The sequence below is a fragment of the Phyllostomus discolor genome, chromosome 2 (assembly GCF_004126475.2).
Source record: "Phyllostomus discolor isolate MPI-MPIP mPhyDis1 chromosome 2, mPhyDis1.pri.v3, whole genome shotgun sequence".
NCBI classification, from domain to species: Eukaryota; Metazoa; Chordata; class Mammalia; order Chiroptera; family Phyllostomidae; genus Phyllostomus; species Phyllostomus discolor.
This window is the reverse complement of record NC_040904.2, coordinates 128,227,348-128,248,875: the sequence shown is the minus strand read 5'-3', so window position 1 is coordinate 128,248,875 and position 21,528 is coordinate 128,227,348. Positions and strand designations below refer to the sequence as shown.

At 41.9% G+C, this 21,528-nt stretch overlaps 1 protein-coding gene and 1 non-coding gene across 4 annotated transcripts in view; one reads left to right on the top strand and one right to left on the bottom strand.

Moving 5' to 3' along the window:
* The window catches only part of CRADD (CASP2 and RIPK1 domain containing adaptor with death domain), a 188,183-nt gene that overhangs the window by 145,076 nt on the left and 21,579 nt on the right, over positions 1-21,528 (top strand). The window lies entirely within an intron of this gene.
* Positions 13,271-13,397, bottom strand: LOC114514258. The gene has a single exon (XR_003685984.1). It is a non-coding gene; the product is annotated as a small nucleolar RNA SNORA25 (small nucleolar RNA).

Genomic DNA, 21,528 nt, shown 5'->3' with positions numbered 1-21,528 from the left:
ACCAGTACATCTTCTGCCGTGACATCCTAGAACCTTTTGAGTGTGCGGGAGGAAACACGCCTGCAAACACGGGACCGGCAGCCGGGAGGCTGGCTCTCCAGCTTCGCCCCAGCTAACGCTCACAGCCTCAGGCCCCTTTGTCAATGAAGGGCACAGACCACGCATCGCATAGGGAAAGTCATGTTTATAATTCAAAACATGACAGAACAAACAGGAATGCATGAAATCAGCCATATAAATTGTGAAACCTGAGTTCATGGTTCCATTCATTTTGTGGTAGTGTATATACACACCTTTTCCTTCAAAATAGAAAATCAAAACTCACTATTGCTATTTCCAATATCTGTGCCCCTCCTTTCACTCAAATTATGTGAATGATTTAAAGGTTTGGCCTGTCAAGGGTCCTCTGCAGAGGCTGGAATCACCCCATTGGGTGCATTTAGCAGTCTGTGGGGGTGCTTTGTAGTTGTTACAATGATTGTGGTTGGAGGGCTGGTGACAGTTGGTGAGCAAGGGCAGAGCTGCTGAACAGCATTCTGGGTAATCCCTCAAAGCATCGTCCCCAACCTGCATGAAGTTTAGTTTTTGTTAGTCAAAGAATCCAACCTTGTTTTACATATGAACATATAGTATTTTTCACTTGTTTAAAAGTATATGCTGAATTGCCTAGGAATATGTATAAATTGAGGTAAGATCATACTGTACTCTGTTTTGTTCATAACTTTACCAAGGATTATTCATCATTTCAGAAAAGTAAGATCACCAATAGCCAACATTAATGATTTCTGAGTCACCAAAGCAACACACTTGTACAGTCTGCACTGTAGCGATCACACCTATGGTCGTTCTACAGGTGTGTGAATCTGAGTCTTCATTACTCTTTAGAATGGTTGTGCGAGTATTTATATATTAAAATATAAATTATTTTATAGAAGTTCTTTTTATTTCTCCTTTGTATTATAATTTTTACATTATATTAGTTTTGAAAATATATGTATAGGTAGGTTATATTATTTTATATCAGATTAGTAAATATAGTACTATAAAATATTATAAAAATGCATTGTATCTGATGGGATTGAAAACCACTGGACTAGAGGATCCTGTTTCCTTTTAACTTTAAAATTCTATGAGCTTGTGAGGTTATTTCATCTAACATCTTCGCAGGTGAGTAAACTGAAGTACATTAAGTATTACATGGGCTGCATTCAACAAATATTTATTGACTCTGTCCTAAAGATGTGGGTACATAGCTTAGTACAGTGGACAAAAATATGATCCCTGTCTTCAAGGAGCCTCAGTCTGGTAGCCAAGATGAAATATATGCCAAGAAATAAAAAATAGAAAACCCCATAGCTGATTAGTAGCTCAGCTGCATCTAGAACCCACCATTGTTCTGAGCACTTGTTTTCTGGGCCCGGTACTCCTGGGGCCTGAGGGGGAGGGGCCTGGCATTCCAAGGCCAGAAATGTTTCTGACTGTGATCATTGGGTATGTGGGGAATATATCACCAATAAAAAAACAACATGATTTTAGTTTATTCTCTACTTTCTTTTTCAGAGGAACAAAGGCCAGGAATAGCAAGTTGCCCCCCCTCCCCATACACACACACCTGTATCACTGCTCATTCATGAAAAGGCTCAGAACTGGCCATGAGGACAGCAGCGGAGAGAGGGAAAAGAGCACAGAAAGCCGCTTCCACAGCAGTGCCACCTAACAAGCATAATGCAAGCCATGGACATAATTTTAAATTTGCTAGTAGCTGCATTTAAAAAACAAAAAAGAACATGTAAAATCAGTCTGACATATTTATTTAACCCAATGTGTTCAAAATATTATCATTGCAACATGACAAGAATAACAAATAATCATTAATGAGGTGTTTTACACTTTTTTCATACTAGATTCAGAATCTGCTGTGTACTTCACACTGATAGCACACTTCAATTCATAGGAGGCTAATGGCCACCATAATGGCTTTCAGCCCTTTTTCTGTCTCTACCTGGTTCACACATCTAGGTATTTGCATCCGTAACTTCCCTCATCACATGCAGTGATTCCCCATCTAGAGGATACCCCCATTCCTGTGAAATGATGCTGGAAGGGGGATGTGGTGCAGCAGATGACATTTACCATCCCTCCACTCCCTGTGCTAGGGTCAAAGGCTTTAAAAGTATGGGAGGGCTTTTGCTGGGTCCTCCTAGCACAGCTTCGTGTGCTCAGGCGCCAGCCCCAGAGAGGGACAGATATCCTGGTGCGAGAGGTCTGGATTGGAGATGTGGCGGAGTACCTGGAGTGCGAGGGCTCAGTACTATAGAACTTCAGAATTTCACAAATTTACTATTTTTAAATACTTTTTTCTCATTTGACCCTCGTCTTCTCATTTAGCTCATTTATGGAATACAGATATGAAGGGAATTGGACTAGGTGTCTTTGTAAAGTCCTGCCCTATTTATGCTACTGCCTTCTAATTTGGCAGGAGGTCCATCAGAGCCTTGGACCTGGTCCTTCAAGGATGCAAATTCTGGCCAGGTCTCCCCTCAGTGACTCTGAAGTATTTGAAATATGTTTTTAAAATGCCCAACAACTGTGTTCAGGGGTGCATATGTGTGCGCATGGTGTGGAGGGTGGATGGGGGAAGAGAGTGTGGAACCTGGCTGGGCAAAGTTCTTAACATACAGTGACCTGCTAAATCAGCAGGACAGCCTTCTGAGGTAGATGCCATGGTTGTCCTCATTTTCCATGAAAAGAAATGGAGAGGTCCCAGTAGCTATCATTATTCTATTCTTTATGGCTGCGTGGCAGAATTTTTTTTCTTGGCAGAAAACCTGCCTGCCCCTTCTTATTCATCCTTCTTTTTCATGAATATCTTCTTCTTCCCACTCCTCTTATCCCTCAACCACAAATGTGCTTCAGGTCAGTAAGGAGCAGCTCATTATAAAACAAGCTGGAGGCCTCTAATCCATTGTCTGTGGCCCTCAGACTTCTAAATGTGTTTCCATTTGACGGCTCAGATTCCTTCCTCTGGAAGCTCAGACTGGGAATGTGTGATTCAACTGTACATTGTCTAGCCGTGAGGGATCCAGTTTGCCTGTCATCTCCTGGGGATCAGAATGGGGAGCTGCTGCTGCCCCTTAGCCTTTCATGAGAAGAAAAGCTGCCTCCTGAGATCAGAAGGGGGCTGTCTGGCCACTGAGGCAGCACCTTGCAGATGCCAGTGCCCTGCCGGGATCCCTCCTCCAGGTCTGTTCCTCAGCTTTGCAGACCCAGAGGAGAGGAGGCTGGGAGAGGGCATAGGAGCAACTGATTCGTGGTAACCAATTTTACAAGAGACTGATATATAAATTAGAACACCCATTCATTAATGTGTTGAAAGAAAAATTCCTCCTAAGAGGTGTTAACCTAAAAATAAAAGGCGGAAGTGAAAGGCAACAAGCATTTATTTGAGATAAAAAAATAACTATTCTGGACACATTGATTCGGGCAGAAGCCCAAACAGTGAGTGGGTAGGGCACAAAGGCAGAGGTGTTATTGAGAAAAGCAAGGGGAACAGTTACATCAACACAAGGAAGGCACTGCTATTGGTGCAGATAAGCTGGTATAGTGACACTAATTCTGAACAATGTTTAAAATTTTCAGTTTGGTAGCCATCAGTCCAGTAGTCATCATATCTGCTTTCTTGTTATCCTTGCAAATAGTTGTTATCCTCACAAACTGTACAGAAAACCCTGTGTGAGGAGCCAGCCTTTTATAAGAAGGTTGTTGAACACACCTGCAATCAGAACTAGGGGAGTTAGATTATTGTTGAAAAATTAAGTAGTTATGGTTGAAGAGGACATTATTACAAAGGCAACTAGGGAAAAAGGTCAGCCTCCTTTCTAGGCCACCCCCACCACTCGCTTCTTACTAGCCTCTCCCTCAGAGGCAACCCTTGTTACCAACTTCTTCCACAAGTTAGGTTGTCTGAGGCCCCCATCTCCTGCACAGGGATGTACCTGCATGTAGGCCAGGTGACTGTGTCTTCCAGTTAGGCCCCTTTCCTGCACCAATTTTTTTCTTGACACGGTTGGGGGCAGGAGGTGGGGGCAAACATAAGCAGTAGGAATGACAGAGCCAGTGGGAGAAAAGGCATGCCGGGGTCTGCTGAGTTAGAAAGATCTGTGCTTCCAGAGGGGAGGATATGCAGGGCAGTGGGGGTTAAGCCAGGAGCTATCTAGCAACAGCACAAAGGAGTTTCCCAGTCTCCTGGCAGGGAGCAGATGAGTATTCTCTGACCCGTCCAAACCCTAGGGGACAGGGCAGGAAGGAAGAGCCATGCAGTGAGAGACGAAGGGGAGCTCTGCCCCACTGTCTTGAAGGGGACAACAACCCTGCCCCAGAAAGATACCCCAACTCGATGGAGCAGGATCAAGTGCACTGTGAGAGGTGACCCAGCCCCCAGGCAGCTGTGTCATACACGGGGTCAGTCATATCATATGATGTGGCCAAGAAAGGTGCCCTCCAGCTTCAGCGCTGGAACCTGGACACAGCACAGGCGAAGGTCTGCAGCAAGAAGGAACAATTAGCCAATTCATTATGTTGACATTTGTAGCCACAGGTAAGGCTTTTTCCCTTAATTATGGCTGCCACAGACAAAAGCGTGTTCCCACCTGACTCCTGTTGTCCACATGAGCAGACCTGTTGTCCCGATGGGTCTGGCCCTGAGGATGAGGGCTTGTTCTGCATGTGTGCTCTTGGCAGCTTTGTAAAGGATTCAGAAGGAATAAATGCAGGCCCTGATTCCTGCCCTTTATCTTGAGAAAACTCATTCACACATGTGGTCCAAGCCAACAACTTTTGTGGTTCAAGAGCAGGAAAATAAAGTTAGCGAGGGTGGGGGTGGGGTATCTAGAAACCAGTACATGTGAGGAAAATAAAACTAATGAGGGATATAGAAGCCAGTTCACATGAGGAGCCAGTTATTTAGTGTGGGAGGAGGATTAAAAGAAGCCATGAACATCATCTCAAGACATTTGAAGAGGCAGTGGAACTTAGTGTGTGGTGGTTAGAAGATTGCTTGAGTTCAAATTCTGATTAAGGCACTTATTATCTATGTGGACTTGGGAAGGTTATTTCACTTGTCCATGCTTCAGTGTCCTCATTTGAGAAAGGGAGGTTAATACCTACTCATAGAGCTGTTGTGAGAATTTGTCAGGTTAATACATGGTAAGCACTTGTAATAGTGCCTGAGAGGGTAAGCACTAAATACATATTTGCTATTATGCACAAGAATGAGGGGAGCAGTACTGCGTTCTGCCAAACAACCAAAGTTGGATCAGTGGAGAATCTACCTCAATAAATAAACTTTTAATATTAGCATTACCCAGAAAGGGACCTTGAAAAACAATTAGCAAAGAAAACCAGAGTTTGAATAGATTTATTCTCTAACCCATGTCCATTTGAGTTCTGCATACCTAGTCACCTGCTTGACATTTCCACTTGGATATCTCCCAGACATCTCACATTTGAGATGTTCAACACTCATCTCTGGATCCTGCTGCTTCTCGCTCCTCCTTCAGCCTTCTCCATTTCAATACCAGCCACCCAGTCACTCAAGGTAGAAACTTGACAGTCTTCTTTGATGCCTCTGTCTACCTTGTCCTCATATTTAATAAATCGCCAGCAAATGTCCATTCCACCTCTTTAATATCTTTGGAGCCATCTACCTTTCTGAATAGCCACTGCTTCAAATTCTAGTTCAAGTAATCATCATCTCTCCCCTCTAATAACTTTCTAATTGGCCTACCTGTTTTACCTTTACCCTAAGGCTAGCAAGCTTACAGGGCACCTTGGGGTAGAAAAAGTACATACACTGCCCTTAGGGGAAGATGCAGCCGCAGACGGAGGCCACATTTCACCCCTCACTTGCTTAGTGGTTGGCACCCTTGTATTTCAATACCTGCTCAACCATATATACTCACCCTTCCTTCTAGTTCATTCTTCCAGCAGCAGTCAGAGTGACTTTATTAAAATGTAAATTGGATCATGCCACACTTCTGTCCAGTATCACCCTCCCCCAGTCCTTCATGGTTTCCTGTTACCCCTGAGCCCCAGATCAAATCTGAGCTCCATCTACAGTGGTACATTAACATCCATTGTGATGATTATATTATAGCCATTAATAAGGCAGAATATTTTGCTATAAAAACTAGACCCAGGGTATATTTTAGTCCTGTGGAGGGCTGAGAGACACTCTGCCTAGACTAAACACCTAAGACTGTTGCCAGCCTGCAGACACATTTTGTTTGACTCACACAGCATTTGAAAAATTTAAAATTAGTGGACACTGTTTAAAATCAAGATTTCACCTAAAATACATTATAGATTCTTGGCTTCTCCTCAAAGAAGATGTGGGCCCTCCTCCTCCCAGGGTAACAGTTGGCAGGTGCTGAACAGCAGCTGCTCCCCTTACCTGGAGCATGCCCACTCGTGCTCCCAGCCCCCGTGCTGCAGGCGTAGACTGTTAATGTTTGTTCCTCACCAGGCAGGCAGACATTTGCATGTGCAGCCCTTAAGCTCAGCCAACCCCATCATTTTGTAAGTAAAGAAGTGGAGGCTAGAAAGGGGGATCATGAGCCATCTCCTGGTTTCTGCTATCTCTGCTGAATCACAGCTGCCTCTCAGTTGAAGACTGAAAGGAAACACATATACAACTTGGCTAATTATTCTTCCTGCTGTGACTGCTAGCCAATATGCCCTTGGTTGTTTTGCTTGTATTTGTGGCCACATGAATATATGATTTAGAGGACCAAGATAGTAGTCTATGAATACCACCTACTCTGTGTGATACTCTAGCCCAAATAAGAAAAGTGGAGAAAGAGAATTGAAAAATGACGTGGAAAACAAACCTAATCATGTTGCAAAAAGGTGGGGAGTCAGCTGGGTTGTCACCTTTTCAGGGATGCAGAAACTGAGATGTAGACAGCAAATATTCAGTGGCAGGAAGAGGACTGGAAAGCAAATCTTTGAACTTGTTTCCCTGTACCATGCTGTCACACCCTGAAAATTACTGCGTACAGATCAATCACTGCAAGGAGGGAAATTTGCAGTTTGCTTTGGCAAACAATGGCTTTGACTAATCAGGAGAAAATGAAATGAAACATAGCCTCAGAGCCCTGAGTCAGAAGAAAAAAGTCTTCCTGTGTTCTTTAGAGAAGGAGGCCACATCAGGCTGGAGGGAAATTAGCCTCGACAACTACCAGCTCCTCCCGGATCCTGCATCCTCTTTGTACCACCACTTACCATTGCCAAGGAGATGAGAGACAAGATTTCTCAGTCATGAATCAGGACCCTGGACCTCATCCTCATGGCAACTCTGGGCTCCTTCTTCATTAGCGGTAGAAAGGCAAGCTGTTGATGCATGGGAAGGAGTGACGGGACAAGTTCCCAATTATAGTCCATGGGAGGAAGCTTGTTGTTACATACATTCACCTTTTGGGCTTTGTCTCTATTGTATTATTCTCTTTTTGTTTCCCGTTGGAATCTAAAAATGTTTAATGACACCTAATAGTACTCATTTTATCTGTATTCAAGTGTATCCAACAACTTCTGCATACATTAACACTGTCTTATGATTAAGCCAATATAATTTGAATATTTTATCAGTAAGAGAATATTTTCCTCCAGACATAAATGTAGCAATCACATTTTCTCCTTCAAGTCCATTAGTCATTGCTCAACAATGGAAATCAGGTTTATGATTTCATAGATTGCCATCTTATAATGGCAGACTAATGAATATGATGATTTATGCAAATGAAATGTACTCATTCAAGAAAGGTTCAGATTGTCAATTTGATTTCTGGAATCCCTGGGGCTTTTATATGTTTTGCTCCCTTAAAGAATATACCAGGGACTTCCGGCAAGATGGAGGAATAGGTGGATGCATCGTACCTCCTCGCACAACCAAGATTAGAACAGCAATAATTTACAGACAGAATAACACTCAGAACTGACAGAGGATTTATCTGAATGGAAGTTGGACAGCCAAGAAGTTGAAGTAGACCCGTACATTCAGACTGGTAGGAGACGACGAGCCGGGCGGGCGCGGGTAGGCAGTGTGCGGAGGTCGGGGAAAATTCGGCGCAAAATCGGCGCGACAGCCATCTGGGGCGCAAGAACGCAGCGGTGATCCCTGAGTACGCAGGCTGCGGCTGGCGGACCCAGTGAGGCAGCGATTGTGGACCAGGACAGAGCTCGCAGCCCAGGATCCCAGAGAAGGGTCTGAGCCCAGGAGAACGGAACTACCACCATTTTTCCCTCCTGCCCCCACATATAACGTCACAATCTAGCGACTGGGGTGCCCAGCCCTGGTGAACACCTAAGGCTCCACCCCCTACTGTAACAGGAGCGACCTGACCAGGAAAAAAAAAAAAAAAAGGAGAGATAGGGAAAGACATAAGATATGTTTCCAACAGAACAGATCAGTCCCCCAGGACTCATCCTTTTGAGTGACCAAGAAATAGCCAATCTATCAGATGCACAGTTCAAAACACTGGTGATCAGAAAGCTCACGGAATTGGTTGATTTTGGGCGCAATGTAGATGAAAAGATGCAGGTTACCATAAAAGAGATGCGGGAAGATATGCGGAGGAGAGCCAATAGTGAAAGGAAGGCATCTGAGTCTCAATACAGTGGACCAGAAGGAAGATAGAATCAACCAAGCAGGAAAGCATGATGAAATAAGAATTCAAAAAATTGAGGAAAAGATTAAGAGCATCCAAGACACCTTTAAACATTCCAATATCCGAATTATAGGGGTACCAGAATCGGAAGGGGAAAAGCAACAGATTGAGCACGTATTTGAACAAATAATAAAGGAGAACTTCCCCAATCTGGCAAAAGGAACAGTCTTCCAAGAAATCCAAGAAGCTCAGAGAGCCCCAAAGAAGTTGGACCCAAGAAGAAACACACCAAGGCACATCATAATTACATTAGCCAAGGTGAAAACGAAGGAGAGAATCCTAGAAGCAGCAAGAGATAAGGGGACAGTAACCTACAAAGGAGTTCCCATCAGACTGTCAGCTGATTTCTCAAAAGAGACCATACAGGCAAGAAGAGGATGGAAAGAAGTATTCCAAGTCATGAAAGACAAGGACCTACATCCCAGAGTGCTCTATCCAGCAAAGCTCTCATTTAGAATGGAAGGGCAGATCAAGTGCTTCTCAGATAAGGTCAAGTGAAAGGAGTTCATCATCACCAAGCCCTTATTTTATGAAATGCTAAAGGGACTTATCTAAGAAAAGAAGATAAAGAAAAGACATGCATAGTAAAAGGACAGCAAACTCACAATTATTAACAACCACACCTAAAGCAAAACCAAAAGAAACTAAGTAAACAACTAGAACAGGAACAGAACCACAGAAATGGAGGGCACATGGAGGGCTAGCAGCAGCGGGGTGGGAGGAGGAGAGAGGGGGAAAAGGTATAGAGAATAAGTAGCATAGAATGTAGATAGAAAATAGATAGGGGGAGGGCAAGAATAGTACGGGAAATGTAGAAGCTAAAGAACTCATAAGTATGACACATGGACATGAACTAAAGGGGGGAACGTGGGTGGGAGAGGGGATACAGGGTGGAGGGGAGCAAAGGGGGGGAAATGAGACAACTGTAATAGCATAATCAATAAAATATATTTAAAAAAAAACAACCCCCCCCCCCCAAAAAAAAGAATATACCAAGAGTGAGTAATGGATCAATAACTAATATCCCCCTCCACTCCCTTTTCCCTTAAACAAAAGTAATTTTCAAAATTCAGACTAAAATTACTTCTACTTATGGTGTATTTTCATTAATTGGTTGGATCAACAGGAGTAGAAAGCTTTTTTCTTTTTCTTTTAAGAATTCTCTGCCACTGAATTTTTTCAGCTGAAAAATGTTCCTTTGTTACAATAGTCAGGCATTCACTTTATTCATTTCAAGTGTGAATTCACTGCATTTCTCATCTTTGTCAAACTTTGTCTTTTTAAAAGTGAGTTGCTTTTCCTTGTCAGCGGCTCATATAGAAATGGAGATAATGATTTCATGGAGCGTGCAGGGACAGTCTAGAAGTAGGTAATGGGTCCTGGCTGGTGTAGCCCAGTGGATTGAGCTCAGACTGCAAACCAAAGCATCGCAGGTTCGATTCCCAGTTAGGGCACATGTCTGGGTTGCAGGCCATGGCCTCCAGCAACCGTACATAGATGTTTCTCTCTCTCTCTCTCTCTCTCTCTCTTTCTCCCTCCCTTCCCTCTCTAAAAATAAGTAAATAAAATCTTTAAAAAAAAGGAAGTAGGTAATGGATGTGGGGTAGGGAATTGTCAGAGGAGAATGGAGGAGGGCTGTTAGAATGGAGTGGTCCAAAGAGACAGCGCTCTCAAGGGCTCCCATCCTAAAACCCAGATGCGAGAGTCTGGGAAATTGTCAAAGAGCAGAGTCTACCGTCAAGCATCTTGGGAGCAAACTGCTCTCCGCAGTGAGCATGCTGAGTTGTGGCAAACACAAGGGTGTGCACCAACAAAACAATGAACTAGATGGCACTTCCCCAGTGAATGGAAATTTACTTTCACTGTGTTCCAGATCACTGGCTCCAGTTCGGTGTGTGTCGTGTTTTTATTTGTAGTGCCCTGCCTTGATAGTTCCTGGACACTCCTGCGAGCCTGGGTTTTGGAGCAAGCTCTATGGCAGTATTACTTCCACTCCAGGTCACTATTATGACACACCCCAGGTTTCATGTTCAGTGTCTCGGCATACTTTCCAGTGCTTCCAGTAATTGATTGTGCAAAACACAAGACCAAAAGCAGATGGGACATGTGTAGATAAGCTGTTTTGTTTTTCAGCCCTATAATTTCCTAGGTATGATAGCACTCCAATTTTCTAACCATAAAAGCTGCTTCTATGCTCTTTGGAACACACACACACAAAATGCTGCCAGTAAGTAGGCTGAAAGAATATTACATGTGGCTTTTTGTTGTTTGGGAGTTTTTCTTTTTTCTTTTTTAAAGAAGTACCTTACTGCTGGAGAAAGAAATTCAAAAAGATTACTTTGAATGTATTTGTCAGGGTTCAGATTACTTGTGGAACAATTGTGTTAACACTAAAGAATACTTCAAAATGGTATATCATAGCTAAAACTAAAACCCTAGACTTCTGCTGAGTGGTATTCCTGAGGTGCTCACCCTGGGAAGTCATAGGATTCAGTTACCAAAATTTTAGATGCTGGTTATGGTGTCTGCATCTCCTGCACGTGGTGAGCTGGGGGGAGAGTAAGACTGTTCTTATTCTGGTCATGGATTGTGACTGATCAGCAGGAAGCCAAAGCTGCCACCAGACAAAGCCGGGCATGTTGGTAGGAGGTGGCAGCACATTACAGGGATGTCCCTTTGGGCCCACCCATCTCTTTGTCACTTAAATTGGTCACATTTTCTTTTTAGTCAGGTAGATATTACAGGTGTAGATTTACAAGGGGCTTGTTTTAAACCCAGTCATGAAAATAAAGTTTCGTTGTTTTCATTGTTTGTATATTTATTAAAGTATACCTAATCTCAAACTGTTTGACCAGAGCTGTTTCCCTCCAGGAGCCTCAGGCTGTGCAATAAATAAATTCTTCCCTACAGACGTTCTCTTTCCATACTGACTACAACTCAGTCATCTCTGGGTATCTGCAGCTGGAACTATACTTGAACCAGTATGAAATCACTGTTCAGGAATCTTCCTTCTTTCTCAAGGGATTTGTCACCATTCATCTAATCATTCAGGAGTGTAGAAAAACTCATCAGAAAAGCATAGACTCTGGAGCTACCCAGACCTCGGTTCAAAACCAGGTGGCTATCACTTCTTAGGCTGAATGGTTTGGGGCAAGTCATTCAACTTTCTCTATTATTAATGCCCTCTTTATAAAAAGAATATGATGATAGTACCTACTCCATGGTAATGGTTTTAAGAATAAAGGTGTTACTTTTGTCTTCCCTTCTCTTTAAAGGGCTAAAAGGAGGGAAACACAAATATGAGAACTCTATGAAGCCAGACAGGGCATTTGTCATCTCAGTCATACAGTACACAAGGAAATGACTTATCTTGCTTCTCTTCTCTGTTGTCCACATGGTAGCTAGGAGGGGAACTAAAGGGGCTGGCTAAGGCTGGGGTGAGGAACAACAGTAGGAGGAAGAAGCCAAGAGAACTCTGCAGCCCTTTGTCAACCCCTTCCTCGAAAAGAGCCACTGGTAGACAAGATATCCAGTGTGTCTCTCCCTACCTCTCAGGCCCTTCATCACCTGGGACTCCACCTCTAGAGGAGGGTGAGTGTGTCAGCAATACAACATGTCCCTTCTCTCCCTCCTCTTCAGGTCTGCCTGATGGCATTGGGTTTTTGTTTTTTTTTTATCATTCATAAAACTACTGTTCCTTTTAAATGGACAAAATTGAGGCAAATATATCCCCAGAATTCAACCAGTATTTATGGAGTTCTTTGCTTTATGGAGTTCTTTATCCTCTGTTACGCCTACTAAGTGCATATAAATGGAGACCTAAAGTGTCTTCAGGAAAATCTGCAAGCCAGGAACTTAGTAACAGGCTTGACACCTGCCTCTGTGAGGAACTTTGGAAGCCAGAGATATTCTTTGTAACTGAAGTCCATCTGTTGCACAGATTTTTAATTCAGATATTCCTCCTTCTCAAGCCAAGCTGAGAGAGCAGCCAATTTTGTGGAAAGATCTCTTTAATAAGAAACAAATAAAACTATCAATGCTAAATAAAATAGACCACTGTGAAACTTGGTTAAGTCCCATAGGGAAGAGTATGTGAGATTAACTGCATTATATAACAAGACGGCCTTTAATAGTTGGCATGCTTCTTTTTGTTGTTCTAAGGGAGAAGCAGCCAAGGCGGGGGGCCAAAGCACATGATATTATTTTAAAGTACTGCAGCCTCTGGAATTTTTCCTCTGAGAGATGTCCAGAATCAGAGTTTTACTTTGATTTATGGTTGCTTTAAATGTTTAACACTTTTTACATTTTCAAAGCTACATCTGCTGCTGCCAGCAGCCTAGGGGTATGTTTCTGTTGCTTTAAAAGATCCTTTTCACCTGGATTATACAAAAAAGAGGTTTTGCGCTATAGGGTGCTTGAGTGATTTTAAGTGGATAAAAGGGATGAGGCTGTGAAGGCAGGGCCCCAGAGCCCTTTCTTCAGATGCCTGTGACGACCCAGCAAAGAGTGGGTAGCTGGAGAGAAAAGAATTTTCTCTTCTTTTTCACTTTTATATCTTCTCAGGAAAACAGAGCACTATTGAATGTCTATTACATCTTATGGAGAACTTCAATCTTAGGTCACAGCATTAAGAGTTCCTGGTTTTGGTCCCATAAACTCTCTTTGAAATGACCTACTGGAGAGGAAAGAATTTTCAAAGTGGCAGAACACTCACAGCAAACATCATTGACCAGACCCTTCTCGGACCTGAGAGCTCATCATCAGGTAGAGCAGGCAGCAAGCATTTAGGTTGAGCCATGTGAAGCAGCCATTTTAAGATCAAATCACAGAATACTGGCAGTTTTATATGGCTCAACTTAAAATTATATGAAAACCACACTATATTGCAAGTATATTCCAATGGGGCCAGCATACAGCGCTGTGGGAAAGTCTAGGAAAGAGGACTTAACATAGTGGCATGGGGTTAGGGGACAAGAAGGGACAGCATAGCTGAGTGTTATTTTTTGTTTTGTTTTATTTGTTTTTTTAAAAAACACCTTATTGAGGTATAATTGGCAAGAAATAAATCACATGTATTCTTAGTGTACAGTTTGATGTTTTGACATGTGTATATACCCATGAAGCTATTACTATAGTCAAATATGAACATATCTATTACCCTTCAAAGTTTCTCCTCATGCCCCTTTTTAATTCCTTCTTCTTGTCACCCCCATCCCCAGACAAACATTGATCTTCATTCTGTCATTACACATTAATGTCATTCTCTAGAATTTTGTGGAAACAGAGTTATACAGTGCTCTTTTTTGTCTGGCTTCTTTCACTCTGCATATTTATTTTTAGATTGATTCATATTGAAGTGTTGATATTTCGTTTCTTTTTATTGCAGAACAGTATTTTGTTACACAGATATACCATAGCTTGTTCTTCCATCTACCTGTTGACAAACACCTGTGTTGTTGGCTGTCACAAATAAAGCTGCTGTGAACATTCATGTTCATGTCTTTGTACAGCCTTTTTCCTCTTTGGCGTACAAATCAGGGTGGAATAGCTAGATTGTATGGTAGGTGTCATGTTTACCTTCTTAAGGGACTGCCAAATGGTTTTCCAAAGTGATTGTCCCATTTTATTCCCTCACCAACTGCGTTTGAGGGTTCCAGTTTCTCCACATCCTTGCCAATGTTGTTTATCAGTCTTCTCAATTTTTTAGGTGTATAGTGGTATCTCTTTATGGTTTTAATTTGCATTTAAATTTCTGTTGAGTAATGATGTTGGGCATCTTTTCGTGTGTTCATTTGCCATCTACATAAACTGAACACTTCTCAACTGAAATGTCTGTTCAAATCTTTGCCCATTTTTAAATTGTGTTGTTTGTTTTCTTATTAAGCTTTGATAATTTTTGTACATACTGTCTATAAGTCCGCTATGGGATATATGATTTGCAAATAATTTCTTGTGGTCTGTAGTTTCTTTTCTCTTAACATTGTCTTTCAAAGAGCAGAAGCTTTATATATTTTTTAAGATTTTATTTATTTATTTTTTAGAGTGGGAAGGGAGGGAGAGAGAGAGAGAGAGAGAGAAACATCAATGTGCGGTTGCTGGGGGTCATGGCCTGTAACCCAGGCATGTACCCTAACTGGGAATCAAACCTGCAACACTTTGGTTCACAGCCCATGCTCAATCCACTGAGCTATGCCAGCCAGGGCTGGAAGCTTTATATTTTGATGATATCAGTATATCAATTTGTTCTTTTGTGGGTTATGCGTTTGGTGTTGTTCCAAAGGAAATTTTGCCTGGGGTTGCAAATGTTTTCACCTTTGTTGTCTTTTACAAGTTTTGTACTTTTAGGCATCTTATTTGGGACTGTGAACCATTTTGAGTTAATTTTTTTATGTGGTATGAGGTATGGACTGAAGTTCTCTCTTTTTGTGTGTGTGCCAGTTTTTTCACTATCATTTGTTGGAAGAATTATTCTTTCTCCACTGAATTGCCTAGCTACCTTGTTCAAAAATTAGTTTTCTATAGGTGTAGATCTATTTCTGGATTTTATTTCTGTTCCATTGATCTGTTTGTCTGTCATTTCACTAATACCATACTACATTCACTTCTTTAGATTTAGAATAAGCCTTGAAATTAGGTAGTATAATTTCTCCAACTTTGTTCTTTTTCAACATGATTTTGGCTATTCTAGCTCCTTTACATCTCCTTATAAATTTTAGAATGAGCTTCTTAATTTCTATTTAAAATATGCTGGCATTTTGGTTGAGAGTGCTTTATTTTATTTTATTTTTTTGAGAGTGATTTTAATTGAAAGTTTATCAGATTTCATGAGGATGGGTTCATGGAAGGAAGGTATTCAAACATCACTTTTATATCTGAACAGCTGGAATTTTGAGACCAATGCAGCATTTGAAAAATTTTCCACAGCCTTGCTTCCAAGTTTATTGAAAACCCACCTGTGCAAAATGGTGTTATTCAATGCTGAAGGATACAGGAAAAATAAAATGTTCTAATGCTGGCCCTTTCTTATGATTCCACCTTTTGTTTTCTTTCTGTCTCATCCCAGAGAGAGACAAGAGTAAAGACAGTTCCCTCAGGCAGCCTTTCACCCTGGGAAATGTTCTCAGGATCTCTGCTTTCTTGAGTAAGAAGAGTCCTTTCCTTCTTGTTCTTTTCCTTCCCCCAGATTGCTAGAGGCTCATTCACCAAGTCTTAGACTATTTTTTCTAGACAGGATTTTCTCCCCTTGCTTGGTACAGACTCACAAATCAAACACCCGTAGGGCCCGAGAGGTCCTGGACACACGGAAGCAGCCCAGCTATTGGGCTTTCTCGTGCGTTGTGGGAGAGTGGATGTTGGGGGTAACCAGCATGGGGATGACTCTGGTGTACCGACAAGCAAAGCCACAAATCTGGAAATTTGTGAAACCTCCCAATTTTTAAACGCTGTCTGTAGTTTTTTGAACTGCACAGGCCAAATGAAACACATCTGAGGGCCAAATTCAGCCCATTGGTATCAGCGTGCAGCCTCTGATGGATGGGTTTTCTCATTTGCTTTCAGGGTCAGCTCTTTCATCAGCTCCCTGAATGATTTATTTCAACAATTGCTTACATTGATATTCAATGTAAGATGGGTTGGGGTTGAGGGGTGAGAAAGCCTACTGTGCCCCTGTGCTCAAGGGGTTCCTGCTCCAGTGCAGTCTTAGGTATGGCATAGTCATTCCAGTGCCACTTTCCACTCTCTCCTGAACCTGCTCCTTCCCTGTATCCTCACTGTCACTGATTTCAGGCTTTAAGGAGGGTCATGTTGCTTATGCTTGGAGAGTCCTGGAAGGCTTCTTTGAGGAGGAGACATGCGAGTTAATTATCGACTATAGAGTGGTAATTAGCCTGCCAAATGTACACTAGAACAGTGTTCACCAGACTTCTGGTTGCTACTTGTTAATGGGACATGAAGTCCATTTAGTGGTTGCTAATCAGTATTAAAATAAAGTAGCACAGCATATAGTAAAGGTAAGTATTTTTTGTTTCAAAAAATGAAACTTCTAGTTTCACATACACATACATGTATATGCCTCTAATATATGTGTATTTTAAAAAGAAATTTTTGGTTAAAAAACATAGAAAGCCCTGGCTGGTGTGGCTGAGTTGGTTGGAGTGTTGTTCTGTAACTGAAGGGCTGCAGGTTTGATTCCCAGTTGGGGCACATACTTAGGTTGCAGGTTCCATCCCCAGTCCCAGATGCATACAAGAGGCAGCCAGTTACTGTTTTTCTCTCACATCAATATTTCTCTTTCTTCCTTCTTCTCTAAAAAAATTGGGAAAATGTCCTCAGGTGAGGATTTAAAAAAAAACATAGAAAAACGTAGTCTGGAAAATTTTTCATTTTTGAGAAAATTAACAAGGACATTAACAAAATATTTATTAATGATGATTCTATGTTACTTCTGAGATCCTTTCATAAATGTGCCTCCAAGTTGTTAACTTTAGCAGCTTACTTGCAACAACACGTGGGCACTGAATACCTGCTAGGACCGGTCTGCAGATAACTGTCTTCCAGCCCCATCTCCAATTAGTTGTGAGAGTGAACAAGTGACTGATTCCTTCAATTTTATTCCCTTCATCGGTACACTCATTGGTTTAGACAGATAGTTTTCAAGGCCCAAATTCCATGGAGGAACTTTAGACAAACTGCATACTGTTTACATAAAGAGCTAAATTTGCCTACTGCTGTATCATTAGCACTGAACAGTACCTGGCAACATAGTAGGTCTCAATATTTGCCGAAATAATCCTCAGAGTGCCAGTGCATATTATGTGAAATTAGGCATATTTGAATTAGTCGGTAAAATTTATTACCCAAGTCTCACTTTAGGCACAAAATTTGAAATAATGCAAATCCTAGAAAATTAAAATTTTGTCAAGAATTACAAAATTTTAAAGCCAAGTGTCATTCTCCACTGAGCTTAGCATTTGCAAGGCAGAGCTGCTGTGCTTTGCTAGGTTAATCTCGCATTATGTAAGACCATCTGAATGCATTCCCAGCAGAAAATGCAACTGCCCCAAATATTTTTAAACCAAAGCCTGAGAACATAATTCTTAGAGCTGTTTGTACCAGGCTTCAAGGTCCTGTGCTAGGTCCTTGCTATGAACAAGACAGACACAGTCTCTGCCTCACTAGCACTCATAGTTGACTGTGGAAGACATGCTTGCAGGTTCACATCTTTGGGGAGACTTGCATTCATTCAGGCTTTACCTGCCTCTCTGTCCATACAATATGCAATCAGGGCACTGATTTGGAAGGGTTTCTCTGACTAATGCGAATTCTCTGAGACTGTCATCGCCTTTTTTCTGATTCCAAACATGTATTTAGGACCAAGAGTTCACTCAGGGGTGTTTTTGGTTTTGTTTTTGTTTTTTGTTCTTTGGGTTTATTTTCCCCACCCCAAGAGTCATATTGCATTTGTAATCAATTAAAACCTATGAACCTTTTCTCCTAAAGTGCATTTAAGGCAGGTTGAAAATAGCATGTGTCTTCATGATTGATTTTTTTAAGCTTGGTAGGATGTCACATTTATTCCAAAGCAAATTAAATCTTGTTAATATCATTTCATCACTCTATCCACATTATTTGGATTGTTGATGATGTCAATCACCACATTTACTGCCCCTTCTAGTTGTGGGAAGGCATTGAGTTAAAAAGCCTGCCTTTTGTCGCTCTCCTTAGGTTGCTGATAAGATGATTAAAAGTTTTATTTTTAAGATTATTTTTTTGTCATAGTTTTGAAAGATTTTGCTTGGCAAATTTACGTGACCTTCTTCATCTTTTACTTCTTTGGTCTTATTGCCAAGCCATTCATCCCAGCTGAACTCCATCAAATGCATGTACTTTTCTTGCCTGTAAGCACTCCTCCATGATAGCCTTATTCTAAGCAGTTTTAGGACTTACACAGCTTTTAATATTTCTTTTTTAAGTATTTTTTATTGATTGTGCTATTACAGTTTTCCCAATTTTTCCCCCTTTATCCCCCCTCCATCCTGACCCCCAACCCTCCTGCATTCTCCTGCCCTCAGTTCATGTCCATGGGTTGTACATATAAGTTCTTTGAGTCCTCTGTTTCCTATACCATTTTTTACCTCTCCCCATCTGTTTTATGCCAACTAATTATGCTGCTGCTTCTCTGTACCTCCTCCCCCCCATTCCTCCCTTCCCCATTCCCACTGAAAACCCTCCATGTGATGTCCATTTCTCTGATTCTGTTCCTGGTCTGGTTTTTTGCTTAGTTTTTGTTTTCATTGTTTTTCTTTTCTTTTAGGTTCATTTGTTCATAGTTGTGAGTTTGTTGTCATTTTACTGTTCACATTTTTTATCTTCTTTTTCTTAGATAAGTCCCTTTAACGTTTCATAAAATAAGGGCTTGATGATGATGTACTCCTTTAACTTGACCTTCCCTGGGAAGCACTTTATCTGTCCTTCCATTCCAAATGAAAGCTTTGCTGGACAGAGTAATCTTGGAGGTAGGTCCTTGCCTTTCATGATTTCAAATATTTCTTTCCAGCCCCTTCTTTTCTGCCAAGGTTTGTTTTGAGAAATCACCTGATAATCTGATGGGAACTCCTTTGTAGGTAACTCTTTCCTTTTCTCTTGCTGCTTTTAAGGTTCTCTCCTTATCTTTAATCTTGGATAATGTAATTCTGATGTGCCTTGGTGTGTGCTTCCTTGGATTCAACTTCTTTGGGACTCTCTGGGCTTCCTGGACTTCCTGGAAGTCTGTTTCCTTTGCCAGATTCGGGAATTTTTCCTTCATTATTTGTTCAAATAAGTTTTCAATTTCTTGCTGTTGTTCTCCTTCAGGCACCCCTATAATTCAGATATTGGAACGTTTCAGGTTGTCACAGAGAAGCCTCAGCCTCTCTTCATTTTTTTGGATTCTTGTTTCTTCATTCTGATCAGGTTGGATGTTTATTTCTTCCTTTTGTTCCAAATCATTGCTTTGAATCCTGGTTTTCTTCACTGCTGGTTCCCTGAATATTTTGCTTTATTTCATTTTGGGTACCTTTCATTTGTTCTTTCATTTTTCAACCAAGCTCAATCAGTTCTGTGCGCATTTTGATTACCAGGGCTTTAAATTCTCCATCAGATAGGTTGGCAATCTCTTCATCGCTTAGTTCTGAGAATTTGCTCTGTTCTTTCATTTGGGCCATATTTCTTTGTCTTGGTGTGTGGGGGAGCTTTGCCCGCAGAGCTCCCTGTCCACCACAGATGAGAATAAGTCTACCAAGACACAATCTGCTTGGGGAGGAAAGGTGGCCGTTCTCTCACAGTAGAAGGACCAAGAGCTTTTTCCTCAATGGGCTTTTATTAGGTTCATTTTGCATGGGAATACAGGTAAAGCTCATTAATCATTGCCAGGTAGTAAGGATCAAGCAATAGATAACATACAAAGAACTACTAGGGCCTATTCTGAGTCAGGGTCTGTTAGCTAAAGGGCTACAAAACTTTGAGAAACAAATTCATTTCCTGCTCAGACCCTTATCATTTAATTGAGAGCATTCTTAGCAAAGCAGGTTTCACAGGATTTTATATATTCTTTCTTAGGCTTGATCACCGGGGGAACCTGCCCTTTCCAGCACAGGGCTGCACCACCCTCCGTCATTGTTTCAGGCTCAAGTCAGGCAAGGGAAGTAAGGAAGCCAAAAGATTAGGAGACTTCTCCCAGACAGAATGAGGACTCAGGGTATGTCAAAGCTGAAGGGCGAGGGTCCATCACCCCCTTTTGCTATAGTTCCCCCAAGTCCTTCCCTGGGGGCTTCCCATGATCATGCCTGTCTTAGATCATTCCTCCCTTGAGGAATCTTACCCATCACTGGCTAACTGATCAAGCATTGGGGGCCAGGCAGGGTGAAGAAAAAGGAGCAGAAACGGTGACCCTGCCAGGGAGATAAGCTTTGACTCCTTAGTGGCTTATGGTCTGAAGGTCATTCACTTAGTCTTAGCCTTGGGCGGGTTACAGCTTCTGAAACCAGGCAGGGAGGGTCCCAACATCCGTGCAGCTGGTAAGTTGTAAGGGGGCGGGGCCTTAGGTATTCACCTGGGCAAGGCAACCTTGCTGTGCTGTAGCGCTGCCTGTGGGTGAGGGTCCAGAGAGGGAGCAGTGCAGCTCACCTGCTTGTCTCTAACGCACTTTTCAGACTGGTAGAAATCCTGCAGCAACCCTAGCCTTAGCCCACAGTGAGCTGAGTCTCATTTTTCCCCTTAAGTCAGCCCCTCCCATGCAGCCCGCTGAGCTTGGCAGCCCACTCGACCCCTCAGCTGCCTCTCTGAGGTTTTTCTGAGTCTGCCTGCATGGTCCACCGCCTTACTGTTCTAGTTGTTCTGGTTGATTTTTTCTTTAATTCCTTGGTTGTCGGAGTTCCATGCAGTTTGATTTTCTGGTACTTTTTGTTGTTTATTGATTTTAGATTGGTCCTTCTTTTGGTTGTGTAAGGAAGCAAAGGGTTTCTACCTATGCCTCTGTCTTGGCCGGACCTTCTAAAAAGAGGACTTAAAAAACTTAAACCAATCAGAGTTCTTTTTTTTTTTTTAAGTAGGGTGTAGCTGTTACTTTTTTTTAATCCTCATACAAGGATATATTTATTGATTTTTAGAGGGATGGAGGGAAAGAGAAAGAAGAACAAGAAAGGAAGAAAGGAAGGAAGGAAGGGAGAGGCAGGAAGATGTGAGAGAGAAACTTTGATCTGTTGCCTCCTGTATACACCCCAAGTGGGCATCTACATGCCCTGACAGGGAATCAAACCCACAGCCCTTT